The sequence below is a fragment of the Malaclemys terrapin genome, chromosome 1 (assembly GCF_027887155.1).
Source record: "Malaclemys terrapin pileata isolate rMalTer1 chromosome 1, rMalTer1.hap1, whole genome shotgun sequence".
Lineage (NCBI taxonomy): Eukaryota > Metazoa > Chordata > Testudines > Emydidae > Malaclemys > Malaclemys terrapin.
Genome location: NC_071505.1, coordinates 136,335,226 through 136,352,174, shown reverse-complemented (window position 1 = coordinate 136,352,174; position 16,949 = coordinate 136,335,226). Strand labels below are relative to the sequence as shown.

Genomic DNA, 16,949 nt, shown 5'->3' with positions numbered 1-16,949 from the left:
AGCTACTCTGAGTAGTTACTTCATTAATGGTTGGTGTTACAATTGATTGCTTCCCAACAGGGGGCGCCATAGCACATTAGCATGCTTAGATCTAGGGTGACATCTAGGAACGTAGAGAACTCTACTCTCTGGAAGTGCTTGATGGGAGAAGATGGGTCCATGTGGATGAATGATACAGCCTGGGTGCTGCACTGCACTGGGTTCACTGGGTGCATTTCTGCTGATGACATGCAAGGCGGAGAAGAAGAGCTAGGTTGGTTCTGCAGGTCTGGCAGCAGTAAATGGAGCAAAACCTGGGTTTAAGCCTTGTTTTCACTAGGGGAGATGTGTCTATTTGTGACACATTTAGCCGACTTGTAGTTTTAATACATGTTAGTTGATCAAGGTAAACTCTAGGCTCCTCGCTAAGGTTAACTCAACCAGCTAACATGTGTGAAACTACAAGTGCCTTGTCTGTGTTAGGATTGAAACACGTGTTAGCTAGCAATGTTGGTAATGCTCCTTTATTCCTAATGTGGACATGACCTTTGCCAGTAAAGCCCGTAGCCATGACTCTGAACACACACGGGGCAGAGCTTCTGAGTGACAAGGGGCCTTTTCCACATAGTCACTTTTCAGAACAGCCCCAGTTTGGATCACACCTTTGATTATTCCTCATTCTCCATTTCTGCTCCACCCTGTTTTTAATGAGGGTTAGCAATCTTTCAGAGACAGCCTTCCTATAACTCTGTTGCCTGTACTTTCTTTTAACGCCTAACAGAAGACCCAGGCCTCTCTGCTGAGACACTGAGGCTGTTTTTAGGAATGGGAGGCCTGCCTGGCTTGTGTACTCTACATCGGACCTGCTTCTGCGCCTAAGGCTTGATCTAAACCCAGCTTTGTACCAGTGTAACTATTTCAGTTAGGAGGTGATATTTTACCAAAATAATTTAATCAGTTCAACCCCTAGTGTGGATGCAGTTCTACCCCTTTCCCATCTGGGAACAAGCTGTACTGGTATTAGCACTTTTATACTATCCTAACTACATCCACACTGGGAGATTCGCAGCATTTTAAAGCAACTGGTACAATTAAAGCAGGATGTTTGTGTGTAGACAGGGCTGAAAATTCTCTTTTCCTAGCTGGACTTTATCGCAGTAAAACCCAACTTCATTCTCCCTTTCAGGTTACCAGACACAGCTGAAGTACAAACACTGGGACGGCTCCTACACCACATTTGGGCCACGTTATGGGCAATCAGGGAACACCTGGTAAGATTTCAGTGCTGCTGAATTCTTTCCCTTCTCTTCTTATAACCTGGAGCTTGTCCATTGTTAACAGATGCTGATCATGAAGGGGCAGAGGAGAGGGGAGGAGCTCTAGAGCTGATGAAGTGGGATAAGGCAACTATGAGAAGTGGTAGGGAAGGGAGATCTCCCTTAGTTCATATGCTAGAGGCCTGCGATTTTGGATTAATAACCATTTACAGCCATCTGATTCCCTGCTCAGCTCAGGTTAGAGCAGCCTGGGGGCTGTTCTAACTTGCTCCAGGTGGCCACAGTCCCCTGAGGATCATACGTCAGCTCGGTGTGTCCAGAACACAGCACACTCCAGCCACTCACTCTCTGTACCAGGGGCTACATGGAGGATGGCGTAAAAGTCCTGGCCAAAGATTCCCCTGCTGGGTGACTTGCTTGTAGTTTAGCTCCTTTTGTGTTACCTGAGCAAGGTGCAGGGGTCAGAACAGGGCAGAGAATCCACCCAGAAGTCCTGATTGTGGATACTTGTCCTTTCTGAAATTATGTGTTTGACCCTCCAATGGAAAATTTGGCTACCACTGCCCTCAGGATAATGAGGAGGCTGGTAACTGAGGGTGGAGCCATCACAGCCCCTCAATGCTTAGTGCATGCCTTGCTGGGTGAAGAAACAGGTTCTGCAGGGAGTGGTGGGTGGGCAGCTCTGTAGTGGTTGCTCTTCCCTCTGCCGCTACTGACTCTATTGCCCCAGTGTGGTGCTAGGGGGCGCTGTGCTGCAGGGAGCGGGGTGGGTGGCTCAATAAGGGGCATTCTCCCTCTGAATGCTGACCCCAGTCTGATGCTAGGGGGTGCTGTGATGCTGTTTTTATAATAAGAAAGTGCAGAGCCAGTGTCCTGGCCATTCCTGGTCACTGAAGATGCTGAGGACTGTTCTCCCAAGGGTTCTGGACAACCACCTTCTACCCCCTAAACTGTGCCCTGGCGTTTGAAACCAATGCAGGAAGCTTGCTCACTTCCTGTCCTAAAACGGGCAGTTTTGCTGTGCCCTGTCAGACGACTGCTGGGTCTTGCCCCCAGGCTCTGCTGCATGTCAGTAGGTGGCTGAATGAGATAATGGTTCCTTGGCCCATGGCCACCAGCTCTCCAGCCCCTGCTGCTTCCCCTCAGGCTGGCGATGCCCCAGGACCCCGTCCCCTCCAGCGAGCACAGGGCATGGGAGGGAGCTCTCACCGCTGTCCGCTCTCTGTCACAGGCTGACGGCCTTCGTCCTCAAGTCCTTCGCGCAGGCCCGCTCTCACATCTTCATCGACGAGAAGCACATCCAGGACGCCCTGGCCTGGCTCGCTGGCAAGCAGAAGGAAAACGGCTGCTTCCGCAGCTCCGGGACGCTCCTGAACAATGCCATAAAGGTGACGTATCCATCCAGTTGGCTTCCCATGGGCCTCATGGGACCCATACAGGACTCCAGTGACACGGAGAAAGTCTGCAATTGTGCATGGAAACAGCTCAGCCACTGCAGCACATGGGGCTGGGACAGGGGGCTTGGAAATGGGATCTACCAAGGGAGGCAAGAGCTGGGGAGAACCATACTGTACATGGAGCGACCATGGGTAGGGGAAAGAAGAGGGGCAGATACCTGGAAGCTACCATAGTGTGGGAAGAACAGGGATGTAGAACACCCCTGGGAGGAGGGGCCAGTGGGTGGGGTTATAGGGTTAATGTCTCTCTCTATGGTTCCCTGCAGGGCGGGGTGGACGATGAGGTCACGCTCTCTGCCTACATCACCATCGCGCTGCTGGAGATTCCTCTGCCCATCACTGTAAGTACCTGTAACCTCTCAAGCCACAGACAGAGCTGGGGACCCCCAAGTCACAGCCTCCCATCCCGAGAGAGAAGCCTTTAAAAAAGGGGGAAATCCAGTCAGAAAAGTCTTTAAATTGAGGTCCAAATCTGGAACTGGAATTTCCCTGCAGCTTCCCTTCCAGTCCAGGGCGCTGGTTCTGTCTCATCTCTAATCCTTTTATATGATCTTTATTTAAAAACTTTTGAGGCGGCGTTTGCTTGATCCTCTCTTACAAGCCTACAGCTTAGCATTTAACAGATATTTAACGCTTGGGTAAATAACACTTAACCCCTTGGCAGTTGGCACCAGCCAAATGGGTCCCCATCAAGGGCTGATTTCTGTTCTCCTTCAGTTAGGTCTGCTCCACACCCAGAAATCACACTGGCAAAAGTTTTATCATCAGCGAGCAACCGAAAAGACTATACTGGTGCAGTGAGTTGACACTGGGCCAGTTGTGCCAGCGCGTTGTGTTCACCTAGTATCAGGCCAGATTGGCAAAAGTGTGGTGCATTGTGGATAGGCATCCCAGTGCCCTCTGTGCCACTTTCAGCAGCACTGCCTTGTGGGGAAATGTTGCTGTGTAGCTTTCGCTGTGCTTGTGGGAAATGTTCACTGAGCACGTGGGACAAGGTAGCAAGTAGCAGGAACAGCTGTGGCTGTGGAGAATGTGCTGACTGTGTAAAAGTCAGGCGGGCTTCCCATCACTGGGCCCTTGGTTCAAAAGTGCTGCCAGACAGTCTCTGCTAAAGGGAATGTTGCACTGTGGGACTGCAGTGGAAGGACCACTTACACTGGTACTTCCAGTGAGCATACACCTTACCACTGTGCTGATATAACTCCACTGACATGGGGCTTATGCCACTCCAGAAAAGGGAGTCAGTGTGCCCCCAGAAGTGGAGGATTTTTGTCAGTAGGCAAGTTGAGTGTGAACGTGTGCCAGACTATGCCGAGAAAAGCTGAGTTCTGTAACTTGAGTCTAGACCAGGCTTTAGATGTGTGGTGCTACTGGCTGCGGGCAGACAAGACAAGTGGATGTGGCCCAACATGGCCTGCTTGTTAACATTGTCCTGATGACGTGGCAGCCAGTTCCCATCCTGATTAAGCCCTTCTCAGTTAGAAGGAGTATAAACCCCAAGGCATTTTGTTTTCAGGCTTTCCTGTCTCAAAACCAGCTGAACTCATTCCCTCTCTTAGCAGACACCAAGTGCTAGGAAGGTTCAGATCAAAACATTTTGAAAAGAGTTTCAAGCCACTGAAAATGGGACTGTCTGCTGGACTTTCCATTCTCAGCCATTGACGAAAACAGATGAACTGCCCTGCTGTGTATGCACCTGTGCACATTGGTATCCCTTGGAATGTCATTATGGGAAATGTCTGATTCCAAACTTTGTTTCTCAAATGTTCCTAAGTGAGTACTGACCAGAGGACAAATTTAAAGGGTCAGGTTCCCCAATACACCATCGCCATTCACCAATCACTGGTTCGCTCTGGATGCTTAGTGCTAGCCTAGTGATGCAACGCAGCTGTTAACCAGCCACTACGCATTGCTGGAGTGGTGAAAGCGAGAGAGTGTCCTGGGGAATATGGCTCTGAAAGGTCAGTTATTGTTTAGAGTTACCCATGTGTCAGAAAGTCCGGAAAAAAATACTTCATAAAATGGAAAAAGTGCATATTGTTTCCTGCCTGCTGAGCTCACAGACTGAATTCACCTCCTGGGTGACCTCTCCCTTCCCTCTCTCAGCCCATGTCTCTCTCCCCACACAGCACTCTGTGGTCCGTAACGCTCTGTTCTGTCTGGAGACAGCCGCAGAGCAGGGAGGAAACCACGTGTACACCAGGGCGCTACTGGCCTACTCCTTTGCCCTGGCGGGGAAGGAGGAGAAGCGCAGGGCACTGCTGGACTCGCTTGACAAGGAAGCTGTGAAAGAGGGTGAGAGATCCCGACGGGCCCTTCTCCTGCATCCCAACCCACTGGCCCTACCTCCCCTACTTGTAAGGTGACCATGTATTGAGAATCATATACAGGTGCTCAGAGGGGAAACCACAGCAGGGGAAAGTTAGGAGGGACCAGGACCAGGCGGGAGAATGTCTTATTTGACATGAAGAAACAAGATTGAGAGAGAGGCAGCCCAGGCAGCCAGGACCGGCCCCCGGCACATTTCTGACAGCACAGCATGTTGTATCCCTGCCCTTTTAAACTGGATCATTGATTGTATCCTTCAGTATCCAACCTACCTATTAGGTAAAATGTCAACATTCCCTTTGTATTTGTCTCCCTTGCGTTTGCCCTTTCCCTTGTCCCTGCCTTCCCTCCATTTGCCCTCTTCCTCTACTCCTGAGCTTGTTAGCTTTTCCTCTGTTTGTTTCAGTCTGTTTTCCCCTTTTCTATACTGTGAAATAACTGGTCTCTCCTTTCTTTTCCTCGTGCTCTCTTCCTCCTTCCCCCAAGTCTCCCAAACTCTCTCCTGCCTCCCATACCAAAAGCTCTCACATACTCCCTACTTCCCAGCCCACAAAATCAAAGGCATACTGTCCTGCTGTCTTGTACTCCACAAATCTCTCTCTCCCCACGCACACACTGCAGCCTGCCCCAGGCACAAGCTAATGCACAAGCGCGTGCAAGGTTGCCCCAGGATCCACTCACACACATGCTTCTTCTCCCCCACCCGAAAGCCACTCACACACACACACGCAGGCTGCCCCCAACCCTAGTGCACATGGGACTTGTTATGCAGGGTCCCAGCACATGCACACTCCATGTTTCCTTCCCGTCACAACAGACACCTGGGTTCTCTATCCCCTGCCCCAGCCCCCACAAACACAGGTCCTCAGCCCCACACTCATAGGCCTCATGCAGGTGAGGAAACTCACTGTGTTAGAAAATGCATTAGCTGACACACTGCTAAAGACAACTCAGCACCTTGTCTAGACAGGATCAGCTGGGGTGAAAAACAGCAGCTGGTCGTGGCCAACCAGATCACATTAGCTGCCTGTAGCTCACCTGAGGGCACCCCAGAGCCTAAATTTACAAATAGCAAATGAATTTATAAGCCCAGCCATCCCTGTCTATGCTAGGTGCCAAGTATTCTTGACCAGTGTGCTGCTTAATGCATTTTCTTTTCTAACATAGAGCATTTCCCCAGGGTAGATGGACCTTCAGGCCTTGTCTACCCTCAAAATTCGTTTTGCTGTATCTGTACTGATATAGTTAAATTGGTGTGACTCCCCCAGTGTGGATACAATTATAGCAGTGTGAAGGTGTTCATACCAATAGAACTGTTCCCGTACAGCTCTACCAGTACAAGACACCTTTATGCTGGTATAACTGTGCCCAGACTAGAGGTACCAGTAGAAAAGTCACAACCCTAACCAAAATAGTTGTAGTGGCACAAAATCTGTGTGTTGGCCAGGTCTTAGAAGCGTCTTTTCTCCCTTCCACCCTTCTTGAGTGTCTCTCCCCTCCTCCCCAACCATGTGTGCAGGTTCTCTCCCTCCCTTGCCTGCCCTCCTCCCTAGGATCTCTCACCCAAGGTTTTTCTTTCCTTCTCCCCTGGTTTCTCCTTCCCTCTCCCTCTCCTTGCTCCTTTGGGTCCAGGTGTCGCTACCCTCCTCTCCCGCTTTGCCTCAGGAGGATTCCTGTCCCCTCCCCAACCCCCCCCACAGAGGACTGTAGCCCATTTTGAGCGGGGAGCCTGTTGCTGGGGGAGGAGGCAGCTCAGTGACATCTAGCTTCCTCCCCCCGCCCCCCTCTCACAGGCTCTGTTGGCTACAGCAGCCCAGGGGTGGGCCAGCACCGAGAGCAGCTCAGGGGGCAGCAGGTGAGGCAGAGGATGGTTTGATCCAAGGGGCATTACATGGAGAGAAGCATCAAGGGGGCACAATTTAGGACACTGGGGGATGCCTTACAGCTCCCAGTACATAGAGGTCATCACCAGGGAGAGGAGATTTGGGCCTGGGTCCCCTTTCCCTTGGGCAAGTTCCTGTGGAGATGATTTGATTGTTGCTTTTCTTAAGGCGCTGAAATATTCATATAAAGACAAAGGGAACTTCTTAAAATGAGAGCTGGGGCCGGTGCTGCCGGTGCCTGACTTCAGTGACACAGGTGTATCTGGGAGTCCCGCCCCCCACACCTCAGTGCTGTGAGTGAGCATATCGTGAAACCCTGACCAAATGGTACCATTCCCACTGAGCAATAGCACAGCTCTGCCGGTGTCTTTCCTGGCTCCGCTCCATTCCTCACTCCAAGCACTGCTCCTCGCTCTGAACACTCGTTCCATGGGAGCGATGGCGCCTGGTCAGCACAGAGTGACGTCTGCTCCCTACAGCAAGACACAAACGAAGAGAAGCCTGATGTTTGGACTGATAAAATGAAAAAACAGATCATTCCAGGGGGCCCAAAATAAGGTCCTGGTGTCCCAGGAAATCCCAGGAAGAAATGGGACTGTGCTGGTAAGAAAAGGACTTACGGGCTCTTCACCCCGCTGGAGTGGGGTGTGACCGTCACTGCTGTAACCCTTTGGCCTTGAGCGCCTGGGGCCACTTAGCGACCTCACACTTTTTGAATCAAAGAACCCAATAAAGGCTGCTACTGTCCATTCCTGGGATGTGCCTTCATAAGATAAAGGGGATGTAGGCACAGAGGTGGCAGCCTGATTAGTCACTGAGTATTCGTACCACAAGGTTTGTATAAATCCACTAGACCAGCAAGTGAGGGACTATTTAATCCTTTCACGTCTCATGTCAATATGCCAAACGAGCACAGGGGGCTCTGTTCTCCCACCCGCAGCAGCAGAAGGTCAATAACCCCCTTAGAAATGGCATGTACTAAGCATCTGTATTTCCTTCTCTCCTGCCCTCCCTCTCCCTTCTCCCACGGCAGATGGCTCCATTCACTGGCAGAGGCCTGGGAAGGAGCCAAAAGCCGATCTCCCCTTCTATCACCTCCGTGCTCCTTCCGCCGAGGTGGAGATGACGTCCTACGTGCTCCTCACTTACCTCACCACTCAGCCGGCACCATCCCAAGATGACCTGTCATTAGCAGCTCAAATTGCAAAGTGGATCAGCAAGCAGCAGAATCCCAATGGGGGCTTCTCCTCCACCCAGGTGAGCTGTTCCCATCCCCAGCCTCAGACACGCAGGGCAGGAGTGGGAGGCAGACAGGAGAGGGCAAGAGACAGACAAGTAATCCAGGGGGAGGGGAAGGCTGACCTGGGGAGAGGGAAGGGTTGGCAATCTCCTGGCTGTATAGTTTAGTTTGGATCATAGGATAGTCACAGCATGGAGCATGGCTACATCAGATACCCACTGGCCCAGGGGGGCTAATGAGGCAGGAGACTGGACGAGTGATGCTCCTATGTATGGAGGACAGAAGAGTCACCCTGAGCACTCACAAGGTAGTGCAGTGCCATCCCCAGCTCCGCCCAGCACTGACCCCATCCAGCCAGGCCAATTCAGCTCAGGAGCAGAGGCCTTCCCAGAGAAGCAGCAGCAGCCAGACACTGCTGGACATAACCGAAAGGGAGGAGGGGAGCATCATCCTGAGTGACAACAAAACAGGAGGTGCCACCTCCCCCTTTGAGCAGGTGCAGGCCATGCTGGTGCTTGGAGTCTGGGACCTCAGGGAGTGACCTCTCTAGACAGGACCAATCATTGGCCCCATGTTCCACCATTTCCCTGGTTGGCTGAAAGACTTTCTCATACTCCATTACTGAGCCTCCTGGCTGCCTCACCAGGGTCCTGTCTGAGCTACAGGCAGCTCCTATTTCACCTGGTCCTGAACTGTCCCTTCGGGGCAAGGGTGGTGGCATCTTCCCTCAGATGCCTGTGGTGGAGTGTCAGAGATCCCAAGGCCTAGGTTCCCTAAGGTACTTAGACACTTGGCTGCTTTCAGTGGGAGAAAGGTGCTTAAATACCTTTGAGGATCTGGGCCCAAGGGAATAGAGTGAATGGCTTGTGGGAGTGAGGAGTGGAAATGGGAAAATCAGGGCACTGCAGTGTAGGAAGAGCCGGTGGAGTGGGGGCTCCAGGCCCATAGAAATGGCTCATTCATCCCCTTGGGCACCTGGGCCCATCTCTTGTCTGGCAGGACACAGTGGTGGCGCTCCAGGCACTGTCCCAATATGGAGTCTCCACCTATGCCAAGAGCGGAGGAGCATCCACAGTGACCCTGCAATCCACAGGGAACTTCCAGTCCCAGTTCCAGGTGGATCACAACAACCGTCTGCTGCTCCAGCGTGTGGCACTGCCAGAGGTGCCAGGGGACTACAGAACGGGGGTGACAGGAGAAGGATGTGTCTACGTGCAGGTATGGGGCCCTGGGGCAAGTGGAGAGGGAGAGGCTGCTGCTGAGGGGAGCCCATCTCATTCCCATTGGAGATGGCAAGATGGGGTGGATTGGGGAGGGAGGGAAGGAAAAGAGAGGAAGAGATGGGGGAGAGGAGGAGAAAATAGGAAAGAGGTGTGAGGAGGAGAGAGAGTTGACAGAGAGAGTTGGGGAAGTGGGAGAGAGAGAGAAGAGATAAAGGAAAGAATGAAACTGAGCAGAAGGAAGGAGATAGAGGAGATGGACAGATGGAGACACACAGAGAACCATATATTCTCTTTCAGACCAGCCTGAGGTACAACGTGCTCCCCAAGCCGGGCGAGGCGCCATTCGCGCTGGAGGTGCACACAGTCCCCAAGACATGTGACCGCACCAGGGCTCAAAGGACCTTTAACATCGCCATAAACATCAGGTAACTCCCCCTCGCAGGGCCGGACCTTCCGGAGCAGCCCTAGGGCTGGGGACGAGTCATTCCAGAGGTGAGGGGAGCCCCCAGAAAAGTTGATACAAATCAATATTTTTCCAAAAATTAAATCATGATATTTTCTTAATTGCAATTGCTCTTTTCAATGTCAATCAGATTTTGTATTTCTGTGTTGCCAGCTCTTTACTTTCTCCCGCTAAATTGTTAGAGTGATTATTCTGGGCTTGTTTCTGTGAGACTGAAAAAGACAAGTCAGCATCTTAGTAACACCCTTAATGTGAGAGCAACACAAACTCAGACATAAAACTGCCCGGCCAGTAGCCTGTCCTCTATCTGCAACCACCACCACCCTCCCACAGAGCGAACTGCCCCCAGTCACAGCAGCTGAATGCTTTGACCCGGCCATTCTCCTTCACCAGGATTTACAGGCCAAGTTCAATCAGACTCGTGCTCCTAAACCATTTCAGTGCTTTTACAATACCCACCCTTAGATGCCAAAATATGGGCTTCGGAGCCTAAGGACAAGTCTACACTTAAAACACTGCTGTAGCACTTGAATGAAGACGCTCTACACCGACAGCAGAGAGCTCTCCCATCGGCGTAGTTATTCCATCATCCTGAGAGGCACTAGCTATGTTGACAGGCGAAGCTCTCTCACCAACCTAGCTTTGTCTACATGGGGGATTAGATCCATATAACTACATCACTTGGGTTGGGATTTTTCACACTCTAGAGTGACATAGGTATAGGTCTGTAGTGTAGACCAGACCTAACTTTAAGCTCCTATTTTTGAAAGTGTATCAAAAAGCTCACAATGACTTAGCTAGTGTATTGAAATAATTTCCTAGTGCTAACACTGAACCAGTTTGGATCTGAAGTGACAGAGATTTTATGCTACTAAGGGAGAATTTTTTACTAAAAATACAGTTTATATATCCTAGTTTCAGGGCTCCTAAGAGGGTAAGGAGCATTCTCTTATTCATATTCTTTCCATTTGCTTGCTGCTTCCATTAGTATCCAGTACATGGCATTTGTGTATAACAAATTTCTTCAATTCTTTTCTTATTGGAGGCTGTTTATGTTTGATTCATTTCAAGGACTGTATTTCACTTTTAGCCCCTACTATCAATTAGGATCCCTGCTTTTAAGCAATTTCTGTCACTTTCCCAGGTTATACCCTGGTTTATATCTTTTAACATTTCTTCTTCCTTGTGCCAGACAATTCCTATTACTGTTAGACCACAGCAATTATTTGCAATGAAAACCAACAAAATCCCTTATAATCTTCTAAATTTGGAGGACACACTCCACACATTCTTTTATTGTACATAAGCATTTCACATTATGTATTAGAACAAGAGATATTTTCCACATATAGAATGTTGCAAGTTTGAATTTAATAATGATTCAAGATTGTCAAATAACAAGCTCAAATGAGCTTATTTAACCAAAGATTAATACAGCTCTGTACAGAATACAGAAAGAAGGTCCATCTAGCCCAATATCCTGTTTTCCAACATTGGCTGGTACCAGATGCTTCAGAGGGAATGAACAGAACAGGGCAATTATTGAGTGATCCATCCCCTTTCGGCCAGGCCCAATTTCTGGCAGTAAGATTTAGGAACACCCAAGAGCATGAGGTTGCGTCCTTGACCATCTTGGCTAATACCCACTGATGGACCTATCCACCATGAATTTATCTAATTCTTTTTTGAACCCTGTTATATTTTTGATCTTCACAACATCACCTGGCAACGAGTTTCCGTTTTCCTAGTTGCTGATGGAATTTCCTTTATGGGCCTCCATTTAACTGACTGATGAGTGAAAAGGAATCTCTAATCCAGTCATTATTACTAACAGCTGTAACAACTGAAAGTTCTTAATGAGTTAAAAACGTGTTTCAATGGGTCATTATTCCATCCATTATAGAACCCATCTGTAATAACAAATACCTCTTATCAATCACAGACCATAATTGGATCATAAGCATCCCTTATTCATTACCCAGTCTTGTTTATGATAACATACTTCTGTAGATACCTTTCAGTAGTTCTGAGGGGTTCCCTTCCCTTGCTGTCTGAGCTATATTAGTGAAGTTGGGGTAAAAACCAGAGTAAACGATTGCATTCATTTCATCATCTTCCCTTCACCCTTGGGTTAGTTTCAATATGTATATGGCAATAACTATATAGATACACAAAATGAAAAGGCTTTTGGTTAGTATATAAAACTATTACGAGAGTTTAACATACAAAAATCATAAAAGGTTAATATTTACTAGCAAGAACAATGTTCAGCTTCTAATTTGGGGTGGAAAAATAATCGTTTGGATTTCTTGAGGAAACGGGCAATTCACCCAATTTGACCTTCAATCTTACAGCCACACTTCTGGTTTGTTTAACTTACAGCTTCCCCACCCATCTCTTGGGCCACTTTGCATAGGAAAGCAGGGAATGACCCTTTCTTGATAACTTGGAGTTCTTTTTAGCTAGATTAGGAGAGAGAAAGAGGTTTTGTCCATATGCAAAGAATGAGAGATTCTTTTCTAGCTGATTAACAATACTCTCATTAGCCATTTTAGTTTCTCTTCTTGGGGAGAGCAACTTGGCTGAACTGTGGGTCCATAGACAAAGGGTCTCACCTAATGTGAACCATTTTATTCCTAAGTGCATCCTATTTTGGGATAAACAGAGGTGGATAGCTTTTCTCATTTTTGAGGGCTGGAAGGAATCACTAGTTATTAATCATTCATACCAGACCTGTTCTATATATCCCCTACAGTACCTGCTAAACAGTTTGCAGAAACAGCGCCTTCACTTCCAGTATTTTGTTTTTCTGTCTAGAAGTTCAGTCAAATTCAAATAGGATCCCCCAGCCGTAGTGGCATTTAGAAACACGAGTCTTTATAACTTAGTTCATCACAAACTGCAAATCTAAAGTAGCCGTAGCACCAATACTTACATTGGTTTTACAAACCCTCAACTCTATTTTAAATCAATAATTTAAAAAAAAGTGATTTAAATCCTGATTTAAATTGTTCCCTCCTCCTCCTCCTGCCACCAACGATGGGAGTAATTTAACTGAACCCCTTATTGGAAAGGATGCTGTCTTGCTTCAGGGACTTTCATCAAACTTCCGCTGCTCCAAGGGCAGGACTGAGGGGCACTGGCAGAGCTGTGTGGGGAGCCCAGGACTGGGATAGCAGCGGGGCTGGGCTGCGGGGCAGGAATGACAGGTAGTGGCAGAGCAGGGAGCCAGGGACCAGGACTGGACTAGCAGGAGCCAGGCAGGGTGGGAGGTGCATCAGCTCTGTGCTGAGATGTATTAAACCTTGTTTCGTTTCCCACTTGGTCTCCCAGCTACACAGGGAAACGCCCCGTCTCCAACATGGTCATCGTTGACGTTAAGATGCTGTCAGGATTCGTACCTATGAAGTCATCAGTGAGGATGGTAATGGCCCGTTCTGTGTATGGGTCGCAGCCCCCCAGGGGTATTTGCCCCACAACCCAGTGGAGTCCAGTTCCCCACAACCCCAACCTCACCCAGTGGGCATCTAGGGTCCCTTGACTCCAACCCCACTCTGGACCTGGTCAGCTCCAAACCCCAACCCCTCGTTTTACCAGTGCAACCTGGCACCTCCCTAGTCCCTTGTCCAGCGTCAGACCCCCCCTTGTCTCCCGTCTCTCTGACCTCATATCTTCTTTCTGACCCTCCCCTGATTCCCCACTCTTTCCCCGTCCCATCCCATCCCATCCCCCTGAGCTCCCACTCAGTGACTCCCTGATAAACTGTTACACACAGCGGGAGCAGGCCCAGCTGGAGGCACCTCACAGTCTCCCCTGGAGGGGACAGTGCTCCTGTAAGGGGAAATCAGGCTGGGCTCGCGGAGTGCTTGGGAGAGAGAATGATGAGCCCCCACCTCCCTGCATTCCTCTGTTCTCCCCCAGCTCTAACACCCCCCTCCCTCCCCCCCCCACACACACACACTCCTGAGCCCACTCTGGGCCGTGCATCTCCTCAGGGAGACTCAGATGCTGGAAGGTGTCCCTTGAGGGGTCCTGAGGTGTGATGCCATCAGACTAATGAAGCCTGTGAGCAGCACAGGGGAGGCAGTGCCCAGAGCCCAGCCCTGCCCACAGCCACAGCCCTCCCCTCAGGAGATGGGTCAGACAATGAGCTGAGGCTGCACTTGATTGTGCCCTACAGGTCTCAAACCGTGATACTTCACATCTCAGTCCACCAGCTGGGTGGGGCCATACATAGGCGGGGCATGAAACCCCCGTTCGAAGAGGCTAGCCCCCGCTCTGCCCCTTCCACCCAAGGCCCCACCCCTGCCCTGCTCCTTCTGCCTGAGGCCCCACCCCCATGCCCCCACACTCTCACCCACTGGGGCCAGAGGAGCCCTGAGCCCCCCACCACAATCAGAGGAACTCCAGCTGGCCTGGCGAAGCAGCCCTAATCCCCAGCTCTGGAGGAGCTCGGAGCCCTGCTGCAGCCCAGCCCTGGGGCCACGGCTGGGCGCATTAGCGGAGGTTTGGGGATGCTTAGCCTCTCCCAGCCTGCATTATGCATTGCCCATGGGGCCACAGTACAGATTTTGCCTCTTCCTTTAAAGCAGCAGCCAAAGGCACCGACTTTCTGGTTTCCCTGAGAGTGCTTGACCCCTGCTGTGCCCCAGGCCCTGCCTACACTTGCCACCTTCCCCCAAGGACTGTCCCCGCCCTGCCTCTTCCCACCCCGTTCCACCCCCTCCCCCGAGCCCACCCTGCCCTCGTTCTGCCTCTTCCTGCCCCTGCTTCTCTCCCTCCCCCCCCAGAGCCAGCTGGTGTCATCCACAGATTTTAGAAGCATGCTCTCCACTCTATTATCCAAGTGATTAATGATCATGTTGAATAGTACCAGACCCAGGACTGACCACTGCAGGACCCCACTAGATACACCCTACCAGTTTAACAGCAAACCGTGGATGACTGCCCTTTTAGTACAGTCCTTCAACCACTTGTGCATTCATCTTATAATAATTTCATTTAGACCACATTTCCCTGATTTTCTTATGAGAATGTCATGTGGGACTGTGTCAGAAGCCATATTAAAATCAAGATATATGACGACTACAGCTTTCCTCTCCCTCCCCACCCCCACTATCCACTGGTCCCGTAACCCTCTCAGCAGGGCCGGCTCTAGGATTTTTGCCGCCCAAAGCAAAAACAATTTTGGCTGCTTCCCTCCCGGTTCTTTAATTACCCCACCCCCGGCCCCGCCTCAACTCCGCCCCTTCCCCAAATCCCCAGCCCTGCCTCCTCCCCACAGGCTCTCAAGCCTAGGAGGGAAGGAGGCGGAAAAGCGGCGCCCGCGCCGCGGCCACTCGGAGTCTCCCCCCCTTCCCAGGTTTGAGAGCCTGGGAGGGAGGGGGAGACCCCAAGCCGCCGCGGCACGCGAAACAGCTGATTCGCGCGCCGCAAGCCTGGGAGGGAGGGGGAGCAGCGGTGCGCGAATCAGCTGTTTCGCGCGCTGTGGCAGCAGCAGCGGAGGTGAGCTAGGGCGGCCGGGGCACATTTTTAGGGGCTGCATTCTGGCGCTGGCCATGCCGCCCCTAAAAATATGCCGCCCCAAGCACCAGCTTGTTTTGCTGGTGCCTAGAGCCGGCCCTGCCTCTCAGAGAAGAAACTGAGGTTGGTTTGGCATGATTTGTTCTTGACAAATCCATGCTGGCTTTATCTTGTAATCCTGTTACAAGTTGACTGTTTAATAATTTCTTCTGCTATCTTTCTGGGTATGAATGTTAGGCTGACTGGTCTATGAATTCCTGGGTCCTCTTTGTTCCCCTTTTTAAAGATAGATACTCTGTTTGCCTGCCTCCAATCCCCTGGGAAATCATCCGTCCTACAAGAGATCTCAAAGATAATTGCTAACAGTTCTGAGATTGCTTCAGCATCCCATTGCTTAGGGCTCTGTGGTGGTTCGAAGGGGGCTCAGTTACATCCTGCTTCTCTCTCTTTACCGCTGGCAGCTGGAAGGACATCACCACATCCACCGCACAGAACTGAGCACCAACCACGTGCTGCTCTACATGGAGCAAGTGAGCGCTCACAGGGGGCCGGGATGGGCCAGGGAGAGTCACCCCCTGACATACCTTTGATAGAGGCACTGAGCGGGGATCTCTCAGGTGTTGGCCAGGGAAAACAAACCCATGTATTGCTGCACAGCTGCTGCTGCTCCCCAGCATTTCTGTGCAGCTCTTCCTGTTCCCCCGCAACTTATAGAGCTGGGGCCTTCCTGTTCTCCCTCCAGCCTATGGGTACCAGGAAGAGCAGCTTGTACCTGGGGGATAGGGATCGGGGCAGCAGGGCTTCTCCCTCAGGGCCTGAATCCCTGCCAGGTCCTGCAGCCAAGGGGGGCAGATGCTGGACCAGCAGAATGAGGGGTGGGGAGATGGGGAAGGAAAGGGAGAAGTGGCTCAGAGTTGCCTCCTGAGTCTCATCTGTTTCCCCCACACACACCCCAGGTGAGCAACATGACTCGGAGCTTCTCCTTCGCGGTGGAGCAGGACTTCCCCGTGCAGAGCCTGAAGCCGGCACTAGTGAAAGTCTACGATTACTACGAAACGGGTGCGTGTGGGGCAGTGCTGGGGGGACATTAGCCCCCATGGGCCTGTCACAGGGAAGGAAGAGGCCACAGTCAGAGCCACAGGGGACCTGCTGGGCTCGGGATTGTGTTTGGCTTCGTTCTCTCGATGATCCACCTCCCCACTCCCGTGCTGCTTCCTGAGGGTGGGGACAGGCCTGGGGCTGAGCTGGGAACCTCACGCGAGCACTGCCTGTTCAGCGACTGCCCACGCAGTTTCAAGGGCAAACCCCATTCCCTTCTCCTCCTGCTTCCAACCCGAATGGCCCTGCCGCCACCATCCCTGACACCGGTTTGCCCCACGCAGACAGCGTCCCCCTCTCATCTCTGGACACAACAGGCCCATCTCAGCAGCGTCACCCCTCTCCCAGATGAGAGTGTGGGGCACACCGGGATTATGGGCGAGGGATCATATTCCACTGGCCTCATGCTCGCACCACGAGCCCCAGACCCCTTCCGCACTGTAGAGGGAAGGTGCCAACCCAGGTGGGTCAGAGCCAA

General features: G+C 51.2%; 1 pseudogene; it reads left to right on the top strand.

The window, feature by feature from the left end:
• The window catches only part of LOC128831944 (alpha-2-macroglobulin-like), a 38,898-nt pseudogene that overhangs the window by 20,168 nt on the left and 1,781 nt on the right, over positions 1 to 16,949 (top strand).